The sequence below is a fragment of the Palaemon carinicauda genome, chromosome 13, assembly GCF_036898095.1.
Source record: "Palaemon carinicauda isolate YSFRI2023 chromosome 13, ASM3689809v2, whole genome shotgun sequence".
NCBI lineage: Eukaryota > Metazoa > Arthropoda > Malacostraca > Decapoda > Palaemonidae > Palaemon > Palaemon carinicauda.
The window spans coordinates 133,957,336-133,979,354 of record NC_090737.1 but is presented as its reverse complement, the minus strand read 5'-3'; the positions used below and the strand labels follow the sequence as shown (position 1 = coordinate 133,979,354).

Below are 22,019 nucleotides of genomic sequence, written 5' to 3'. Positions count from 1 at the left end.
TGTAATGTTGAATGCTCTTGAACGAACATAAAATGACACGGGGTCCTGTAGTGAGTAGGGTTCCCCTGCTGTACAGAACCGGAAAAGCAACCGTTAAAGTTAAGTAACATTTGTAATCCAATGAGAATTAACTTAACGTATTCAGTCAATATTTTAAATATGTTGGGATACGGCTTTGGTCGAGAAGTCAGATAAATACAATAGTCTATATAATCGTAACTACCCAGTGAATTAAGTTAATGGTCTTTTGAGGTTTTGAACCTTTTAAAGGTACTCCATCTGGTTCTCAAGTTCATTAGCCCGCAATAAGTTGTCTAATTACACAAACTAGATGAATTAGACTTGGGTATCTTTTATTTCAAGTTTGTCCCAGTATGGACTAATGTTACCTTCGCCAGAAGTTATGATAGAAGTGTATCTATTTCTATTTGTTTTGTGATTCGACACTTGCGTAAAATTGGTGGGAGTATTGGCCATGATCCTAGGACAATTTGATTAGAATTTTCACTGGTTTAAAGGTCAAGGTAATGAAAAGGTTAAAAAATTTCCTTTTGCTATATCGTGGTCAATTTTTTATCAATTTCCACGAAACCAGTGCCCAAATTTTCATAATTAAATTGCATAACTTTATATTCAACCTGCGAAAGTTAAAGGTCACGAAAAGGTAAAACTCATTTTTTCTATTTCATGGCAAATTTTATGAGATTTGCACGAAATTAGTGCCAAAATATGCATAATCTAATTGCGTATCTTGATATAGAACATGATCAAGGTCACGAATAGGTAAAAAAAAAATTATTCCATGATCAATTTTTTATTGACGTGAAACTAGTGCCAAAATGAGCATAATCCAATTGCCAATCTTGTGGTATGCAACTTGATAAAGATCACAAATACGTAAAAAATATTCCGTCAAATTTTATACTAGTGTAACTAGTGTCAAAATGAGCATAATTCAACTTTCTATCTTGTTATATACAACATGATCAAGGTCACATACGTAAAAAAAAATATTCCATGGTTACAATTTTATATTTTCGTGAAACTAGTGCTAAAATGAGTATAATCAAATTGCCTATTTTGTGATATGCTACATGATCATCACACACACTGAAACTATATATATCTCTTATTTTCGTGAAACTAGTGCCAAAATGAGCATAGTCAAATTGCACATCTTGTGATACAAAACATTTAGGCGAATGTATGCACTCTACAGAGTGCCGGTTCTTTTTTTCGATACTACAGCATGGTCTATGGAGATGGTTATATTACCGATAGTTTGGAACGCTTCATCTTGAGATGTATTGGTTATATTTGTATAGTAATGGGTCAAGGAGACTATATTAATTAGATTTAAGGCAAAGACCAGTTAGGAAAATTCTCGTTAAGATTGAACTTCCAAATTTATGTATTTTAGGAATTCTTTCAATATAAGAAGTTCTAGTGATATTGACCAAAATAAAATGCTATTTACGTGCAAGACCAGATCGTTTTCGTGATGATTGTACTTCCAAATTTATGTAAGTCTTTCAATTAAAGAAATTAAAGAAATGCATACTCCTAGACTCGTCGATATTGTCTGTTAAGGATTTCCTTTCTCACATTAACTTATGAAACATTTGAATAACTTGGTAGCTTTATTATAGTAAAAAACAAAAAATATATACTGAACGCTAAATTTGTAATATTATATTGTAAGGTATGTGTAGGATATATAACATATTTGTCTATTCTCCTTTGTTTTAATGAATAAGTTGTCCAAAATACTCTATTTATCCACTTAAATCAATGCTGTATGTTGAATATTTCCTACAAAAATTTATGAAAGGGTTCTGAATGTTAATCTCCTGGCTTGTTTCATTAGGTTAACTTGGCGTAGTCTTCAACCAAAGGATTTATCTATAACGCTTATGTCCGTAATAAGTTGTGAAAAATTTTCAGGCCTATATAAGTCTTATGCCAAGGGTAATATTTATTTCATCAAGATTTTCCACATTGTATTTACACCTGAATTATATTGCAGGTGCTGGCAAGAAATAATAGGCCGTGTTGGCTGGAAAGATGGCGGGCGAACGTCGTGTTGCATATTGAGTGACTTCAGAAATATATATGCAAAGTGGTGACTTCTGACAGTTTAAAATATGCAGCCAATGGATACAGCCCGGAGGAAATTTCTATGAAACCATACAATCTTTCATGACAAACAGCGTAAGTTTACTTAGTGTTCCCTTTATTGATCTCAGGGATACTGTTAAATTCACTTAATCAAACTGCTAGGTCTAGTTATGTAAACTAATAAGTAACTTTACGATTTTCTGGAAGGAGTTTTTATTTTTCCTTAGGTTGCAATTTCTTACCAAATTCTAAGTAGTCTCTTAAAAGCAAGAGCCGGTGCTGGCTAAGCTCATTTAATCTAAAAACCTAGTCCAAAGTAAATCCGTACTTTAAATAACACCAATTCAATTTGACAATTTTTTTAGCCGTCAATTCAATTTGACAATTGCAATTGAATAATGCTTGGTTAATTCTAAAGTAGTTTTATATAAGTACAGAAGGCTTTTTGGTCAAGTCTAAAGTAGTTTTATACAGAACTCTTTTTGGTGGTTTTAATTAGTTCATCAAAATACAGATAAGGCTTTTTGGTTTTGTCTAAAGTGGTTCTATAAAAGTAGTTTTATCAAAGTACAGACAAGGCTTTTTGGTTTTGTCTAAATTAGTTATATGAAAGTACAATCATTGGGTAGAACTATCCCCCCAAACATGAATTAATCTTAGATTATTGTTTCAGGTCTTGATTTGAACTTCTTGAAGAAAGTGATCCTTATCAAGTTTATTCAACCGCCAAAGAATCTTCCGGCATCGCAACGAGAGAACTTTCAGAGAATTAAAACTTTAGAGCAACACTTTTGAAAGTCTGTTTTAAATTATCAAGTACACGTTTCTTTACAGTATTGACTAAAGTTTTTCCTTTTCCTATTGCTTTATTTGTGGTCTATGGTGAAGGGTTATGTAGTGAAAGGTTGTGACCCTTATCTTGTTTGGTGATGGAAATGTCATTTTAATGTATATGGTGATGGAAATGTCATTTTAATGTATATGGTGATGGAAATGTCATCTTAATGTATATGGTGATGGAAATGTCATCTTAATGTATATGGTGATGGAATAGTTATCCCGATGTATGGTGATGGGTTAGTACAATACTAAATTTTCCGGATCTGTGATTACCACCTGTCATGTAAAGTACTGATTGTTATGCAGTCTTCGAAAGTACACATCCACAAAGTTAAGAGATTAATATTTAGCAAATACGAAAGTTTTAAGAAAATTTGAAGTATTGATTCAAAGATTTTGAATTCATTGGATAAGGTTGGTTCATTGCAACCTCGGGTTCAATATTATCAAGGCAACCCGTAAGAGAATTTGGTATTTTGAAAAATTAATTAGTTTAGTGAAATATTGAGAAGTGAAGTTACAATATGTACTTTTGCATTGGCATATTCAGCATTGCAAAATTGAATTTGAAAAATACAAGGTAATAGATTATTGAAAAATCCATGATAAATGTCAGTAGTTTTCACTGGTTAAAAGCTATTCCCTAATAATTGTAAGCGTAGCAGAGTAATAATTAGTCCACCACATTTGGTGTACTTTAGGTGAGGGTAATAAGGTTTATTGAAAAATCCATTCAGCAAATGCATAAATGGCTCTAGTTTTCAATGGTTAGAAGCTAGCCCCTAATAATTGTTTACGTAGTAGGGTTATTATTAAAGTGCACCCATTTTGGTGTACTATAAGTATTACTGAAGTCCTTATTCTAGCTATACTACAGAAAGTTAGCAACTTGAAAACTTAGGCTCCAAGAAGCTGTAAGTCGAATTTTGTTGGAATATTGGCCCAAGGTAGGCTTCGCCTAACATAATGCCTACGATTTTGAGTTGCTAAGTTCAACGAAGTTTCATATTGGAAATATCTAGCTTACTTTATTAAATTATAAGTTTATAGTATTTCATTGAGCTCTTGATACAATATCTAACCTTTAGTTGGATTCCCCTTTCCCCCCCCCCCCCCCCAAACGTTTGTAAGTCGAATCTTCGTAAGTTGAGGACCTAATATAGCAATTGTTCTTATCAATTTCCGCTCTTTCATTTGCTGCCCAACCTCTTGCTTTTTAGGGGTATGATTAACCTCTACTTACTGTAGATTTTGGCACTAAACGTCCTTGTATGGACCAACACTTGGCTATAAAACTAACATAGAATCCTAATAATTAGGTTTGAGTAAAAGATCTAGTGTAGAGGTAAGCATTCACTCATATTAAAAATTCTTAGTTTAATATTTAAAGTTGAGAAAGTAGGGTACAAATTCTAATATTTTGCTATGGCACTAAAGTCAAACAAATTTCTTAGCTCCAACACTGAAGTTTAGAAAGTAGTGTAAAAAGTTTGTAAATATTTTGCTATGGCAGTAAAATCAAACAAATAAATTTTAGCTCAACACAAGTTTAGAAAGTAGTGCAAAGAAGTTTGTAAATCATTTTGCTATAACGGCAAAATCAAATTAGGGTTTGTAATGGACGAAGTAATTATGCAACTGAAAGCAATAATGATCGAACATCTTAAATATTTAAGCAAAGATTGGTGGTATTAAATCATTTGCATTTGTGTATGAATATAGCTTTATAGAGTATTCATGCAAATGTGGTTTGACAGGGAAGAACACTAAGTAGACTTGGTCTTCTATGTTGCCTTAATTGAGAATCATTGAAAGTTTTGACTAATGCTTTGATACTGTTGATAGCCTATACAAACTTGGAATAAAAAAGGGTGAGGACAGGAAATAAAGAACTTTACTAAATTAAATTCTAAACTTCAAATAGACAAATGATATGGACTCGTTAAGTTGTGACGTATTTGCATAAATAACTTGGACGTACTTTTAATGAAAGATTATTCACTCCAATTTGTATAATTTGGACATTTGAGAATGTTTTTACATTACCGGTCTTAATGGAAAAACCTTTCAGTAATGTTAGCAAGAATCTGATAGCTACCATAATGTTACTTCCAAGTTTGACTGTAGTAAAGTGGCATGATGCAAAACTAAATTTATTATCAGTAATATATTGAATTACAAAATACCAAAGCTCTATCTTTGCAGATTAATGATTGTATAGTAAAGAGGCAAAATCCAAAACTCTATTTATCAGTAAAAAATATATTGAATTACAAACTTAATACCAAAGCTCTATCTTCGCAGATGAATGAAAGTTGAGGGACAAGAACGCTTGAACTATGAAATCAATTTGACTGATCTTAATGATGCAGGCCCACCTAGCAACCATTGCAACTTCCAAGGGTTCTATTAGATATTTTCTTGCAAATGGTTGACACAGCAGCTCGCACATTGGGTATTTGTGCCATTTGCATAAACTGCTGCGTTTGATTGGAAAAGGGTAAGTTTAAGGGCTAAGTTTTTCTCCATAAATTTTAATTAGTTAACTAAATATAAATGTATCCTTACCTAGATAATCTGAATTCTAGATTACATACTATATATTCATTTCAATTATCTTGACAAGTTTATAATAAGAGTATTAATATTTATTGAATCATATTAATAGATCACATGGTAAAATTATTACATCTGTATAGACGAGTATTCCTGTAGCATCTCGCACTCTGCTCTTATTTAAGGCGTTATTAAAGCAGCTTCGGCAACTACAAAGTTGAACTTATTTAAGGCATTATTAAAGCAGCTTTGGCAACTACAAAGTTGAACTTATTTAAGGCGTTATTAAAGCAGCTTCGGCAACTACAAAGTTGAACTTATTTAAGGCATTATTAAAGCAGCTTCGGCAACTACAAAGTTGAACTTATTTAAGGCATTATTAAAGCAGCTTCGGCAACTAAAAAGTTGAACTTAAAATAGATTTGTTGCTTGTACCCTGCTACTTCACCTATTACTGATTGATCCAATTTCAAATCGATTCCATTATTTGGAAGCGGGTAGTAAACTTTTTATCATATTGCCAACCTTGAGGATAAATGAAAATAACATCAAAATTGAGTATAGATAAAAGCTAACTATTAGGAAGAAAATTTCCATTAGAGCCTCCATACTTTAAAGTAAAATGACTTGTCATTTGAGATAAATTATGGTAATTGCAGTGATTAAATTTTGGAAGATAGTTCCTTTACATTTGTTGTGCCTTACTTCATGAGTTTTTCTAAACTTTAAAGCTAATAATTATTTGTTTATTACAGGAATGGTAAAAGAATAGGAGAAATGAAGTAGAACAAAGGCTGGAATTAAACTACAGTATTCAGCACAGTCACATTAAGTCCAAAAAGCTCTCCATCGGAGAATGAAGTTGATCTGTCTTCATAAGCATCTGAGCACAAGATGCTGCAAGGATCCAGATAGAGGAAAAGGAATAATGATAATGAAGTGTGGCAAACTGGACGAGTCAGTGGCCTGAACCATTCTTAGAATGAGTCAACGATGCTGGAGGTGACAGTGTGATGGAGTAGAACGGCAGTCACACTGCAGTATGAAGGAGGAAAGAGGAGGACACTCGCCCGTATGAAGGAGCAGAGAGGCAGATACTTGGCAGTATGAAGGAGCATGTTAGCAAAATGAAGAATAACTGTTTAAACAGCATAAATCAATAATAGGAACAAGAAAACATGCCACACATAGAGGCGAATAAGAAAAAATGAAAATATTGTAAAAAAAAGAGTAATAAAATACTATAAAAATACTGTATATTTATTTATAACTGGGTTTTTATAATTCTTTTAGCCTACCCCCTGGTCAATTTTACAATTCGCAGTTATAAATATATGTAATATATTACATATAAATTCTTCTCTCTCACGTGGTTTCTTCCTCCTTTAACGTAATTTCTTCATCTCTCTCACGTGGTTTCTTCCTCCTTTAACGTAATTTCTTCATTTTTCTTTTCTTTCACGTTTTTTCTTTTTCTCAACTTTTTCTAATGAATTCTTAAATTGACTTTTCTTCTATATTCTTAACTTTGCTCTTCTGTATTTTTAATTTTCTTCGTTTATTTCGATTATTTACTTTCTTCTGCTACAGGAGTTCTCTTTGATCAATTCTCCTCCTTCATAATTTCTCCTTTCTCTTCTGTTTTCTTCAATTCTTCACCTTATTCTGCTACTGAAGCTGTCAATGTCAAGTATGCGTGTACTGCTACCGAGGACTGTTGAAGGTGTATAATCTGCTGCTGAAGACAATGTCAATTGGTCCCCGTTCTTATATTGCAGTTGCTGCAAAATCATTCTTCTTTGTCTGCATGTTCCTCTTCATTAAAAATCCATCTTTATCCTTTTCTATCAATCTGCAAATAAATTGTATAGATTTAATATCCTATTAAGCAATAATGCATTTACAATAAACTAGTGGTACTATTTAATAAGATTGGATAGCTAGATATGAATAAACAAAACTGAAAATTTCCAAACGTACTATTTGTCTACACCTGCTCATGAATGTTACTGCAATTTACCTGTACAACCTAATGAGTAACTTTGACATTGGATTGCTACTTAAGAGCCCATTAATAAAAAACCTGATAACATATCCTAAGTGAAACTTATTTCAAATGAATTTTCAGCTCTCCAAAGTTAATAAAGTAAATGACAATACTTTAAAAAGTCAAAGCTATGAAACAGGCTATAACATTTAAGTATCTTAAACAAAAAAAAAATCATACTGTTACTTAGACAACCAAATTAGGTACATTTAATACAATCTAGACCAGGCACAGACAATTTCATGGACTGAGGGCCACATGAGGTCTAATAATGCATATATGCAAGAAATGTAAGCTGCCCAAAATGTCCTATTTTGTAATTGCTGCAATTTTGTTTTACTATGAAAAATTATTGTTTTACTATGAAAAATTATAAGTGAAATAATTTCCTAAGCCTTACTGTTAAATAAAATTTAAAATTTCAGTAGCCTTTTATATCTGGGGACGGGGGAAGGCAGCAGGCTTCCCATGCCTGTTCTAGACTATTGTTACTCAAATTGAGATAGGAAAACTTACCATAATTTTTCATAAAAGCTCATTATTTTGATCAATCCATCAATGTAGATTCTGGCAGACTGCATGGACATTAATTTTCTAGCTTTTCATTCATTCAATTTGAGGCAATGGACGTTTCGATTTGCTGACAGCACCTGTAAAAACAGTATCAATTATAAAAACAGACAGGTTAATACTGTTAAGTATATTTCAGGCATCCAGAACCTCCCTTTGATGTGCAAAGCAGTTGTATCAAGTACAAATAGATTACTAGGGCTAATAAATTCCTTCATTTAATAAGTAAGTTATGTTAAACACTCAATTGTTATTCTACCAATGTTATTCTCTATGAAAATACCCTTAAAATCAGAAATTAATTCCATTAACTATCAGTTTCCACGATCATAACTATATTTATGTAGAAAATCCTTATTGCCAAGCTACAACACTCGTTGGAACAGGAGGATGCTATAAGCCCAAGGGCTATAACAGGGAAAAATAGCCAATGAGTTAAGTTAACAAGGAAATAAATTAAGTAGTAATGAACAATTAAATTATTTCAAGAACAATAAATTAAATCTTCCACACCAACTATAATAAACTTGGAAAAAAAAAAAAGTTGAGGGGAAGATATAAGAGAATAGTGCCCATAAGTGTTCCCTCAATCTCAGGGCCCTATTAGCTATTTAGCACCTATGGGCAACTGTTAACCTGCAATTGCACAATTTAAAAATTGAGGGGTTTCTCAGCAATCATAGTTGACTGGAATTGAGGTATAGTACAAGACCGAAAAGTGACCATCTAGGAGAGAAATGCTGCAATTATATATTCTGAGCCAAATGGCTATGCTTTTTACCTTAGTGCCACTCAGAACTTACAAGTGAAATTTTTTGTTTGCACTAATAAAAAACAAATTCAATACTTGAGTTATGTTATCCAGGAATTTAACATTTGCTGCTATAACTAGGCCAGTTGGCCAAGGACTGGGGCATAGGAGCTATTTGGCACCCCCATGATGCTAGGAAAAACCCTGTTGTACAATGAAAAGGTTAAGGTGTTTGAAAGCAATAAATCAAGAAAACCATAACATTTTACGAAACTGAAAAATTGCATTCATCTGAGTCCCATGGCCAAGCACTGGGGCCTAGGAGCTATTCAGCACTCAAATGAAACTGAAATCTCTTTAGTTTTATAATTGAAAATCAAGAGTGACAATAATGAAAACTAACATTAAAACTGAGAAAGGAATTTAACCAGGAGTGAGGAGTGCTGCCGAGCCATATGGTCACCCACTTGTGTCTGGATGCTATTCAGTGGCCAAGTGTCACTGGGAAATCCCTGCAATTGGAGTAAAATATTCATTCCAGTTTCCCTTTTTATTGCTAACAAAAATTAAAAGTAAATATCCAGAAGTCTTAAGAAATGCTGTCAATCCATAAAATCTAGACCATATGGCCAAGCTCTGGGACCTATATGCTATTCAGCACCAACATGCCCCTGAGAAAACACTGCAGTTTCAAGAGAAAGAGTTTTCCAAAACTAAGGAATGCTACTTAGCCACAGAAGGGCTTTATGGCTAAGCACTTGGGCTAAGGAGCAGCAACCACATGCAACTAAGGGAAACCAAGGTATACAGTAGTTGAGGTGTTGGCAAGCAATTATAAAAACTTCAGAATTAAAGGAACTTTAGGTTTCAAGTATGGTGCTGTGCCATAGAATCTGGGCCCTATGGCCAAGCACTGGGGCCTAGGAGCTATTCAAGGTCATGTGCAACTCTTGGGAAAACCATGCAATTGTATGAAAAAAAAAAAAGGCATTGGACAGAAAAAAAAAAAAAAAAACTAACATTGTACAAAATTAAAAGTGAATTCATCAGTTTAAAGGCCCTTCCACACAAGGGGGCAAAGGAAGGTCAGGAACTGATTTGCCCATAATTCTCTTTGAAAGTTACGAAATCAAACCATCCAATGCAGACAGTAGGCAAAGGAAGGTTAATGTATGACATAAGCCAGACACTGGGCAGAGGCCATTCAGTTGCATCTGACAAGAGTCAGGAGCCTGTCCAGTGCCTCAACATCGGCCACAGGTAATTAAATGGTTTGCCCACTGTTTCCATGTCTATGACGTTAACTACACTCGTGATCATAACCCACACAGCAAAATAGGTGTTTGCCCGCTGTGCATTTGCCACTGATGTGGAAGGGCCTTTAGGAATGCTGCTGGGCCGAAAGGGGCTATTCAGCACCCATGTGCAACTCAAGATCCCTACAATTACAGTATACATTAGTTCTTGGGTAGCAGTAAAGAAATCAGGATAAAGTTGGACGATAAATATTGTAAAAAACTAAAATTGTAATTTATCCAGGAGTCTCAGGAATGTTGACGATCCATAGCATCTGGGCTACATAGCCAAGCACCAGGGCCAAGGTGCTACTCTGCTCCCGTGTGCAATTTTGAGGAAAACCGTTTAGCTGCACGAGAAAAGTGCGGTAAATAGCAATAAAAATACACAGGAACCAATACTGTACAAAGTAATGAACTTATCCTGGAGTCTAACGAATGTGGCATTGTCAGTCAGGGCCATATAGCCTGGTATTGGGCCATTAAAACTTTTCACCCCTGCACAATTCATAAGCCCTAAAGTTGCACTTCAATAACTGAAGGGACGGAAAAAGTAAAAAGACAGCTGGAACAGAAGATATCTAGGGGCCAAAGGAATACAACAGCCATAGAATGGTCCATATGGCCCAGCACTAGGTCCTGTAGCTATTCAGCACCCACGTGCAACTGTGACAACCCTGCAATTGCACAAGTTTTGGGACAGCAAGAAAATTGGTTTTATCAAAGGGCCAAAGTTGTGGTGCACAACTGCGCTAGTGGTGGTTAAGGCAGTTTAGTACGAAGCTATAAATCTAAGAAATTCATTTAAATACTAACAATTATTCCATTACATTCCAATCATTGGTTTCATAATTGATTTGATTCTTCCCTTTTGTGTGTTTTACAAATTCAAAGTTCTTAAGTCTTCAATAAAATTATTTGACCTTTCCGTTCAAAAACTAAAGCAAATGTAAGATTAAGTGTGATTAGAAAGATTCCCATTTTAAATGTTTCCTCTTCTTATAAAAGCTCTAGCTCTCGAAGTCTATTTCAGTATAAGTTAAAATATTTTGGGTATCTGCTAATAAGTTAATGAAGCCACTCAATCTAAATTAAAGATTTATAGAAAGCTAAATAATGGGAATTATAGCAATATTGTCCTTATATTTTGTTACACAAATTATCAAATTTAAAGGCTATTAGGCAGATATAAAATTGACCATTTTGGTGTTACACAGCATAACTTAATTTTAGTTATCAAGTTTACATTTTAGGAAGCAATGTCATTTTGTCCATTTACTTTGGTGTTACAATTTATACAGTATGCTATCAAACTTAAACCCTATAAAGCAGGTTTACCGTGATTCTTAGTCCAAATATCATGGACAAATATTTGTACCATGATTAGTACATTTATCCACAGTTGTTCTAAGATTGTTTAATTGCTCCTCTTTGCACTAGTTAGCAAATTTTTAAATAGCAAAAATAACATTATTTCAATATATTAGCTAGTTAGAAGTTACTGCACTAAATTAAAATATTTTACATTAGTATTTCAGTTACAGCTTTACAACTGCCACCATAACCCAACCCACATATTGATAGTATTTCCATGCAAAATCATGTTAGGTAAAGAAAAAATTATAAAAATTTATAACAGTTTACTAAATTACTATTAGAGTTTCAAGTACAGTACAAAATTCTTACTTTATTCAATATCCAACCAAGTCTCCTGAAGTTACCATTGTAACAAGCTTTCATTAACTAGTGGAACTAGTCATACTCCATTAATTAGACTTCAGATTGCCCGATTTAGCCTTGTATTAGGCTTAACCAGTAGGCCTACATGGCTTTGGGTTCCTTTTGAGCATTCTAGGATCTGCTCAGGTGTGTTCGGGGATTTGCACAGGAACGTGGATCTGAAAAGTGGGATACAGGTTAGAGTTTGCCATTGGAATATTTAAAATATTTAAAACATCCACACAATTTCCTTGTAAAAATAGGTTTAATGCATATGCATCATTTTAAAACTAAACAGTGTGTGGAAATAACTAGTTTCAACAATTCATGCAAAAGAAATATGAATATCTCAAAAATATTGACACTGATAGATCTGCTCGTTGGACATTAATCTGTATAGAAATAGAAATTATTTGAGACTAATCTTTTATATATGAACAACACCCACAAAGGCAAACTTTAGTCAATTCATTAAAATGTAGATTAGGTAGTTTATATTCTCAATTTCAAATTCTAAACCAGTAAAATTAATATAAACTACAGTACATAAAATAAAATTAAACTAAAATTCCACCCTATGTCAAGTTTAACAGCTCTTCACTAAACTGCTTAAGATTTCATACGCCTAGTTAAGATTGCATCATCTATATAGCTTTATTAAAACCACTTCTGAAAACCTGTACATCTGTAGCATACCTGACAACTGAAAATTTTCTTATTACTAATTTCTATTGAACATTGAAAGTCATTCTTGACATATAAACATTGGATGTAATTGTACATTAAACAAAGATTTTACCTTAAACTTTTTATCAAACCTACACCAACTATGTTGAATGTGATCATATTAGAAATATACCTTTAAATTTACATTTTTTTAAATTTTAGAGTTGAGATACGTCATACGTAGCTAACTAATAAAATCAAGAAATAAATTACCTTAAAATTCTCCCACAATCCTCCTTGCTGTCATAGTAGACATACGAATCAACATCTCTGCCATTAAGGGTCCTTCAACTACTTTATTTCATGAAGATGCTGTACCTGTAGAAGAAATAAAAAGCTTGAAAAATTGTATCTTCCACAAATATTCTAATTTAAATTTTCTTAACTATACAAACCAGAATCCTTTAAATTCAACAGATCCTTTAAATGAGAGAGCAGGTCTTCAGCCAAGATAGAACTTCTGTTTAATTACATTGGTAGTAACTGGGTGGTGAGCACCAGAGAATAGTCCTGCCCCTTCAAATCTAAAGCACATGACTTTACACTCTAGGCAATGGGGCTAAGTTTGAAATTTAACTTAAGACAAAGTTTTATATATATATAAAAAAAAAAACACTTCATTTGCATAAACTATCCTTTTAAAATATGGAGTGATTGGTAGGTTATAAGTCTTAGAACTAATTTTTTTTTTTTTTTTTATCACTGGAAGCCACAATCTGCCGGATCCCATTTAGGAGCTAATTACTCCAGCAACCTCTTATCTGCGTATCATAGGGATGAATATACTGATAAGGCCTGGCCTGTTCAAGAAGATTGGTATGTGGTCAAAGGAGAGATCCTATTCAAGCAGATGGCTCAGAATAATATACCTGTCATATGTTGCTCAATGGGTTTGTTATACATTCCACCAGCATCAAGTCAGATCCTGTGATAATTCTATGAACACTAAGTCCCTAAGAGGGGGCACAAGGAGGAATGAAAGGACCCATGAATTCTACCTTTCATTTTAACTTACATTTAAGTTACCACCAACAAAATGCTTCCTGTCCTGTGTAGAAGATGTGCTCGCTACACTACTACAGCTGCCAACATAGAAACAAGCACAAAGGTGTCGAGACTTGCGGGTATACTTGCATATGTCAAAGGCCGTGAAGGTGGTCTGGAGTTTCAAAACCACAGCATTCAACATCTGGCTAACTCAGATTCCTTCAAGGCTAGGGTGGGGCCTTTATTGTCATAGCTGGTACCTAAAACCACACTGCAGTCAAGGATTGCCTCACCAAGCCACAAGGACTGCCTCTTCACCTTGATCCTGCCAGTGAGAATAAGTCACGTCTGATCCTCTAAAGAGAGCACCAGAACACCTCATGGGACAAAAGCATCTCTTCTTGACCACTGTCTAATGCTTCATTTAATAGGATGGAGAATTTCTCCGACTTTGAATCGTTCACTGAAGGCTTCAGAGTTTAGCCAGAAGCTAAGCAAAAACTAAAGGAGACTTCTTTCAAGCCCTCTCAGCATTGGGGACAGACCATGCAACTTAACCAATGCTTTGGTTAGCAAAATCACTGACTGCCTTCTCAGGAGGAGTATATGGGTATGGATCAGCTCCCAGGATGGGCAAGACTGCTCATAGCTCCTCAGAAGCTTTGACAACTCACAAGAAGTTTAAGCTCAGAAGAGACCATGTTCAAGATTGAGCAGTAGCTTTAGATGTGTGACTGAGGTTTTTCTCTCAGCAGAGTAGGAAATTCACTATCTGCACTAGAGGTGCTCCAACTATAGAAATAATCCTTCAACTGATTACAGATTACCCACTTTCCCTGGTACACAGCTGCAAGGACCATCATAGGTACTCTGACATCTGTTCAGTGCCTTGCAAAAAGGCTTTCGCCCGGATTAGATGCTGGATTACCAGCTTTAATTTCAGCAACTTTACACATTTCTTGTACCTCTGAAAGTGTAGCAGACAGGAGTGCGAACCATTAAGGTAGTTCTCTCTGTACCTCAACGAGTAACTAAGTAAATGAGATACCACTTGTGGCCATCTGGGACCCACCAGCACCAGTCCTGGCATGATGAACATTAATGGATGGCTCAGGTTTAACAGGGAAGGCATTCGCATCCAGGTGACCCCATGGGGTTGGAATAGGTCTTTGGACACTGGCCATGGCAGCAATACATTACTGTTTAGCCATGTGGTTAACAGATCTATACTGTTAGAACCCCCTACGCTGGGATATAGGGACCACTAAACTAAAGGCTACCCCTGGCAACAGTGTGTACAGTATTACTTCTCATGCCCAGAAAGTACTTGGTTGTCAACTCCACTGCGGCAGACATGCATGCACTTCGTTAAACTGTACATATGATAGTTCAGTCTCTAAATTACCAATTCATAAATGCTATAAATTTACACATTTATCTAAAGATACAATATATCGTTCCTCAAACACTAAGGTAAAAGCAGTTTGTTTCTTAACTGCATCTATTTAAAGGGATGCAACTTCTCTCAAGGTTGGCAAAGAAAATTCAGTTATTTGTTAAAACTATGCAAAATAGATAGCTTAATACAATGTATATCAAAAGGAGCTAAAACTAAATATTTATCAATGGGAAACTGACTATTCTTGAAGGATTGTGAAACCAGAAAATTCTAATCCAACTCTTATGCTTATTACTCTGAAGCTCTCTGGTTTGCTATTCATAGCGAAAATGCCAGTGAATTAGCCATTAAAATTATTGCCTGTAACAAGGAATGATCAGTTAAAAAATGACAGGACTGGTTTGGCCATTGCTCATAGGTTGGCTATTCATAGTACTGTGGTCAAAATGCCAGTAAACTTGCCATTAAAATTACTGCTTGCTTCAAGGAATGAACAGTCAAAAGATTTTGATGCAGGGACCATTTTGGCCACTTATTACCAATGTGTAACTATGAAAAACTGTTGCACTTTGTTAAAGCGCATTAAACTGGATAATTTTCATCTAACAAAATAATTTTTTTGTTGTTAAATTACCACTTAAATTTGGGGAATCACAATGTGGTAGTGTACTATGCAAAATTTCACATTATGAATACCATGCTGTCCCGTCAACTCACCAAACATTCTAATAACCATTTTCTTTACCTAACCAAGTTTTACTATAAAAGGACATCAACTGGAAAATTGTAGTTTTATCTAATTACCTACAGTATTAAGGGGAGCGACTCAGCCAAATTAAAATTTACTTCAAACTCTTACTCCTTATTTAACAGATTTCTTTCATTTGAAAACCATTGTACACATGGGAAAAGTTTTATATTCTTCTGTATTTCATATATAATATATCAAAGTATAGAAATTACTTTCAATGGCAACCTTTTTATCATAAATTCTGTTTTCAAAAAGCAAATCCACATATGTTTAAAAATTCTCTTAACTTTACATGTTTAATATATAAAAAAAAATCTGTTGCTGAAAATAGGAAATTCTTAAAAAAATTTTGAGAAAACAGGCTTCAAAGTAGTTTTTGTTAATGTATTAATTCTACATTAATTATAGGTTTATATATATACGAGTATCTAGTTTGTAGGCAAATTAATTCTCTTGTTGGAATGACAAATCGGTCAATATTGAAAAAAAAAAGTTATATTAATTCTGGTAAAATCATAGAACAGTGCAATAAACTTAGTAGAAACTTTTGTGGTCTTTCGAATGCTTTTGAAAATTATTTCTGGCAGAAGTCAGTTATAATGGGTCGACTACCATAACTGAAAAGCTATGGATTTACGCTTGGTATAGTCATCAATAACGTTCGAAACACTTTAAAATGATATACAGTACTACTGTAGTCTAATTTTATGATATCTAAATTAACTTTTCCAAACTATTGCAGAAAGTCACAAGTCATCATAATGAAAAAGTTACCGTGATCAAAACTAATACAAACCAAACTGTACCAACACTGGAGCCTTGTTTATCAGGAATTCTGGACAACTATTTTCCATTCCATTTTCTATGGAATCATTCATATTGTTCATTGCATTATTAACACCTTGGATTGAGATTATTTTTTTGCCCTCCCGTCTCTCGCTATTAAACTATCTCGCTATGATGGTCTGGGAAGCGGAACATTTTTCACTACGAGCGTTATCCCCCATGGGCTAGTATTTCAGCATTATCAATGATGCAAACTTAACGGGGGGAGGGGGGGTGTAGCTTTGCCTTTATCAGACTAATCATCTACTTCCTACCCTAACCTTTCATTATTAAGATAAATGCTATATTATATCATTCCAATATTGAAAGCCAATAACAGGTTTAGAACATAAAACATTGTCCAATTTATTCTGTTTAAACAAGCAACTTAATAAACTATTACCGATTTTTTCTATTTCTGAACTACATGGAAGGCGGCTACTGTGGCCTGTACTACGAAGAAAACTTTATCAAATTAAAATCTAGCTCCATTAAGGTTTTCACCAGTAGTTTACGGGATTCAAAATAAGTATTTGCAGTTTTATTCATTTATGGAGTTCCAATGTCCTAACTAATATTGCACTGTTCTATAATCAAGCCAGCTTTTATAATTGAACCGACTTACTACAGCAGTGGTATTCCCATAGTTTACCAATTTTGATCTAGTTTTCTCAACCATTCTGGCATAGTACATGGCCAAGCATTATCAAAAATTAAATCAAACACGACATCTAGGGTCGTCAAACCAAAACAAGGTGGAATTTCGGACTTCAATTTTTCCCCCTTCATTAACCTTATTTTAAAGAATTTTTTCCAAGGAATTCTCAGTTATTATAATTATGGACAGGACAAAATTTTCTTCTAAAAAAAAAAAACAGTTCATTATAGAAATCTGCCAGTATTCTTCGAAAATGACATTCTAACGGCAAATACTTATAAATATATATATATATATATATATATATATATATATATATATATATATATATATATATATATATATATATATATATATATATATATATATATATATATATATATATATATATATATATATTATATATATATATATATATATATATATATATATATATATATATATATATATATATATATATATATATATATATATATATCTTTATCTACCGATAATGGGGGACACCTAGTGGGAACCCAGGGCTTTTGGTGAGGAAAATATACTGGGAACATACAAGATTGCCCAGAATCTTAGTTTCCAGATGGGGGTTCTTAGCCAGTCAGTCAAAGCCCAAAAGAAGGCTGGGAAAATGGTAAACGGTATAGCAAACCTTTTCATCTATAATTTTACCAAATTCTCAACACTTTCTAAATCCGCTTCAAAATCACTTGACAAACTTCAAAAATAGGAACTTCAAAAATAGGAACTTCAAAAATAGGAACTTCAAAAATAGGAACTTCAAAAATAGGAACTTCAAAAATAGGAACTTCAAAAATAGGAACGTCAAAAATAGGAACGTCAAAAATGGGAACGTCAAAAATAGGAACGTCAAAAATAGGAACGTCAAAAATAGGAACGTCAAAAATAGGAACGTCAAAAATAGGTAGCTCATGTGCTACTAATATGGGATTACCAGATTACAAGAGGAAGATTTTATCCACATTGTACAATATGGAGTTTTATTTACGGCATGACCTTTGGCACTAGGCATTCAACGAATAAAACCCTGAACTATGAATAACTCAAGCGAACGATATATTGACAATATATAACTGGCATGGAGTAATAATCATTCACTTGTGCAAGATTAGTTAAGAACAATATACCACGCTTCAGAGGAAATTTAACGCTTGTGACCTATTTAGTTGCCTGATAATATATGCAGCTTTCACCATATATCATTAAAATTATCATATAACCTTCACACGAATTAATAGGACCCATATACAACATGCGGCCTGCGAGGTGTTATTCAATCTACACAAGATTGGCGAAATTTTTGTTTTCTTGACGTTAAAAACTTGGCATTGATAATTATCGTCTACAAAACTGGATCTTCTACCATAAACATATCAGAAATAATAAACTTAATAAGCAGATAGTACATTACATTGATGTGACGCGCTTTTTAAACAATACTGGTTTGTTATAGCTTACCATTCATGGAATTTAAGAGAAAACTGAAATAATGTTCAAACTATCAAAGAAAATTTTAAAATCTAATGGTAAACTAAAGATATTTTTGAAGCCAATAAAATACCTAGTTGGAAAAAGCATGTTTATGGGATCTGGCGGGGTTACTTATATATACAAAAATGAAATTTTAGCCATAGCCTATTTTCATTGATAAAACTTAAAAAAGTGCTAGCATGCTACCCAAAAATTGCAATAAAAAATCAGAGGTCGTAACTAAATTTTCACTAATAACTTGTAGTTTATCATGCCCAAGACAAACCGGGAAAATCAAATAGCCTAAATCCTGTAAAATGAACTTAATGATAAAAGTATTTAGATATGAAATTTCAAGATAATTCTAATTATTAAAGATTGAACAATTTTACTTTAATATTTTGATTAAAAAGTCGCGTTTTCGCTGTATGGGTCATTTAGGAGCTTTAAATTACTGTAAATCGGATTTCCAAGTCTCACTTGAGAATACAACTATGAATTCGAACTATGAACTTTTCAAGAATTCAGATTCATACAAAGTACGCATGATTTTTTAAATCTTAATCTTACATAACATTAAGAGCAATTCTAATTTGATACTTCGCTTGTAGAGACCCTAATAACCGCATTTGGGCAAAATAGGAAAATGACTAACATTGAAAACATTTCATACAATGCCATTTAAACTAAAGTTAACTTTAAGTGTGAGACCACCAAGACTACTTTTCACTTTGTTCTTGATCGAAAGAGCCATGCATTGAAATTAACTAACCGACAGGATACACAAGAACTAAAAACCTATGATAAAGATTGCAAAAATTAACTTGAACTGTATCCGATTTCTAGTCCCACCAGTTACCGTCTACATGTTTGCTAAATCTGCAGTTTAATAAAGTTCCAATGAACTCGAGAAGAATGTGGACTGGATCAGAAACAAAGTCTAATCGGTTACTATCTAGGCCTACAATTTTGCTGTACATAGTGAAAGTTCCAGTAAAATAATTAAGGAAATCTCCCGATCGGTTATGTCTAAGTTATTACGCGAAAACGTTTTTCCCAGTTAAATGTTAGAACTGGGCTAATGGAGAAACCATGTTGATTTTTAGTGAATTGCGGATAGTTCCGTAACTAGAGAACAATTACTTCAACTGACCATTAACACTTTTGCTGAATATATAGTTTCACCAATTGGCGCTATTGGCGAAACTTTGGATTTTTTTTTATAAGTTTAGTGAATTTGCGGATAGTTCCCTAACTGGAGAAAAATTACACTAATTGAAAATTAACAGTTACGTTCGATTTCTTAAAGATAATCCAATACCTATATCATTAAATTATACTAAAGTTTTAGTAAATCCTCAATAGCACTTCTGTGTTTGGTGATGTAAATAGCTCAAATTCATACACTATCAAAAGGGTGCTTTCAAGGAAGCAAATTCGCTATGGAATTGTAATCACAATTATCTGTCTAAAGTTGTGTAATTCCTAGCCAAAGTACGATACACTGAAAGTTTATAGAAATTTTAAAGCGATAGGATTATTTTCATCAGATTAAATTCTTCAAAAGTCTTAGTAAATCCTCAATAGCACTTCAGTGGTTGGCGATTTAAATAGCTTAAATTGACACGCAAAGAATATCAAAATGGTGCTTTCACGGAAGCAAATTCACTATGGAATTCTAATCACAATTATCTGTCTAAAGTTGTGTAATTCCAAGCCAAAGTAGGATGCACTGGAGTATATAGAAATTTTAAAGCGATAGGATTACTTTAGTCAGGGGCCCTATGGCTATAAATTTTTTATCTGCTTAAATGATACGTCAAATAGAAAATATACCATTCGCAAATATTCTGAAAAAATGCATTAAAAATACAACAACGCACCAACAAAACCTATTTTTTTTAATACAACAAATGCGCAGTCACTAAACCAATAAAACAAACTTCTATCAATTACAGTCTTCGATCACCAAATATTCTAAAAAAAAAAATCCAATAACGCACCAACCAAACCTATTTTTTTAATACAACAAATGAGCAGTCACTAAACCAATAAAACTTCTATCAATTGTCTTCGATCACCAAATATTCTATAAAAATGCATAAAAAATACAATAACGCACCAACTAAGCCTATTTCTTTCAATACAGCAAATGAGCAGTCACTAAACCAATAAATCAAACTTCAGTCAATTAGTATTCGATCACCATGAAAAAACCTTACATTTTGGAGACTTTTACATACCTTTGATTTGTGGACACAACCGCAGCACGTCACTTACGAAAGCTAAACGGTGAAAACACGATGCCAAAGTTGGAAGTCACCTCTACTTAGGGAAAAAATCAAGGACCCCAAAACAAAGAAGTCACACATTATTGGAAAGACTAAATATTTGCTTTAGCGTCCTTGTAGAACAAGTGGCGCCATCTACAATACAGTTTCATAACCATTGCTCAGCACGAGAACAAATTTCCTGTCTTCGACACAATAATGGGGTACAATACTTACTCTTTCGTAAGAAAACAACCTTGTAATGATCTAATACATAAAAATATCATATTTGTTTTCAGCTGGAACTACACAGCCTTGCAATCAAATCCAAACAAACTGCTTTATTTTCTGTTGGACAAATCAACAAGATTTTTTTTTATCGAATTTTGCACTTGTCAATGAATAAAAATATATATAAATGAGAAGACAGAATACTTTATTATAGATAATTTTTAGGTAACTATTGGAAGTTTTCAATTAATTCCATATTGCATCACTTATAGTCTTTGAAAAAGTTCCCTGACAAATATATTATTAAATAACAATATTCTATCTATGACTCCAGTAATTATTTATAGCAAACTTATAACTAGGCAATCAGACACATATCAATAGGCCTATACGTCATTTAGCAAATGTGTAGCCTATGTGTAGGCCTATTTATTGAACATCCTCACATTTCTCGTTTACTTCTTTTCGATTAATGTTTAACCTCTGAGCATTCTACATTGTGGACCCTTGTTCAATCAGCGAGCCTTGTAGCAATTTGGCATGGTATGTGTGCGCACTGGAATAATAATAATAATAATAATAATAATACTTGCAGTGCAATATTGTTCTTTCAAATTCCTGCTTTTCCTGTACTTTAATAGTAAACTAGAAAAAAATATGCAATACACAGTAATCATACCTTGTGTCAGGTGGAAGATTTTGTCTTCCCAATGGACATATTAATAATAAATCGAAGTCCTTTGCAATATTGTTTCGTCTAATCTTTTTTTTTTTTCGTTTTTTACAAT

The 22,019-nt window shown here is 33.4% G+C and overlaps 2 long non-coding RNA genes across 5 annotated transcripts in view; one reads left to right on the top strand and one right to left on the bottom strand.

Moving 5' to 3' along the window:
• The window catches only part of LOC137652467 (uncharacterized), a 47,035-nt gene extending 40,323 nt beyond the window's left edge, over positions 1-6,712 (top strand). The window contains exons 2-5 of the long non-coding RNA XR_011046311.1: positions 2,027-2,211; positions 2,792-2,915; positions 5,263-5,458; positions 6,270-6,712. This is a non-coding gene — a long non-coding RNA (uncharacterized lncRNA). The remainder of the gene's footprint in view (positions 1-2,026; positions 2,212-2,791; positions 2,916-5,262; positions 5,459-6,269) is intronic.
• LOC137652466 (uncharacterized) overlaps positions 1-21,042 on the bottom strand; it is a 49,435-nt gene extending 28,393 nt beyond the window's left edge. Inside the window, exons 1-5 of one of the 4 annotated variants that reach the window (XR_011046306.1) lie at positions 20,974-21,042; positions 12,836-12,940; positions 11,864-12,075; positions 8,078-8,211; positions 6,947-7,366 (exon numbers count right to left, since the gene is read on the bottom strand). This is a non-coding gene — a long non-coding RNA (uncharacterized lncRNA). Of the gene's footprint in view, positions 1-6,946; positions 7,367-8,077; positions 8,212-11,863; positions 12,076-12,835; positions 12,941-20,973 lie in introns of those variants that run through there. The other 3 variants (XR_011046307.1, XR_011046304.1, XR_011046305.1) reach the window with 3 other exon arrangements.
• Positions 21,043-22,019: the final 977 nt, after the last annotated feature.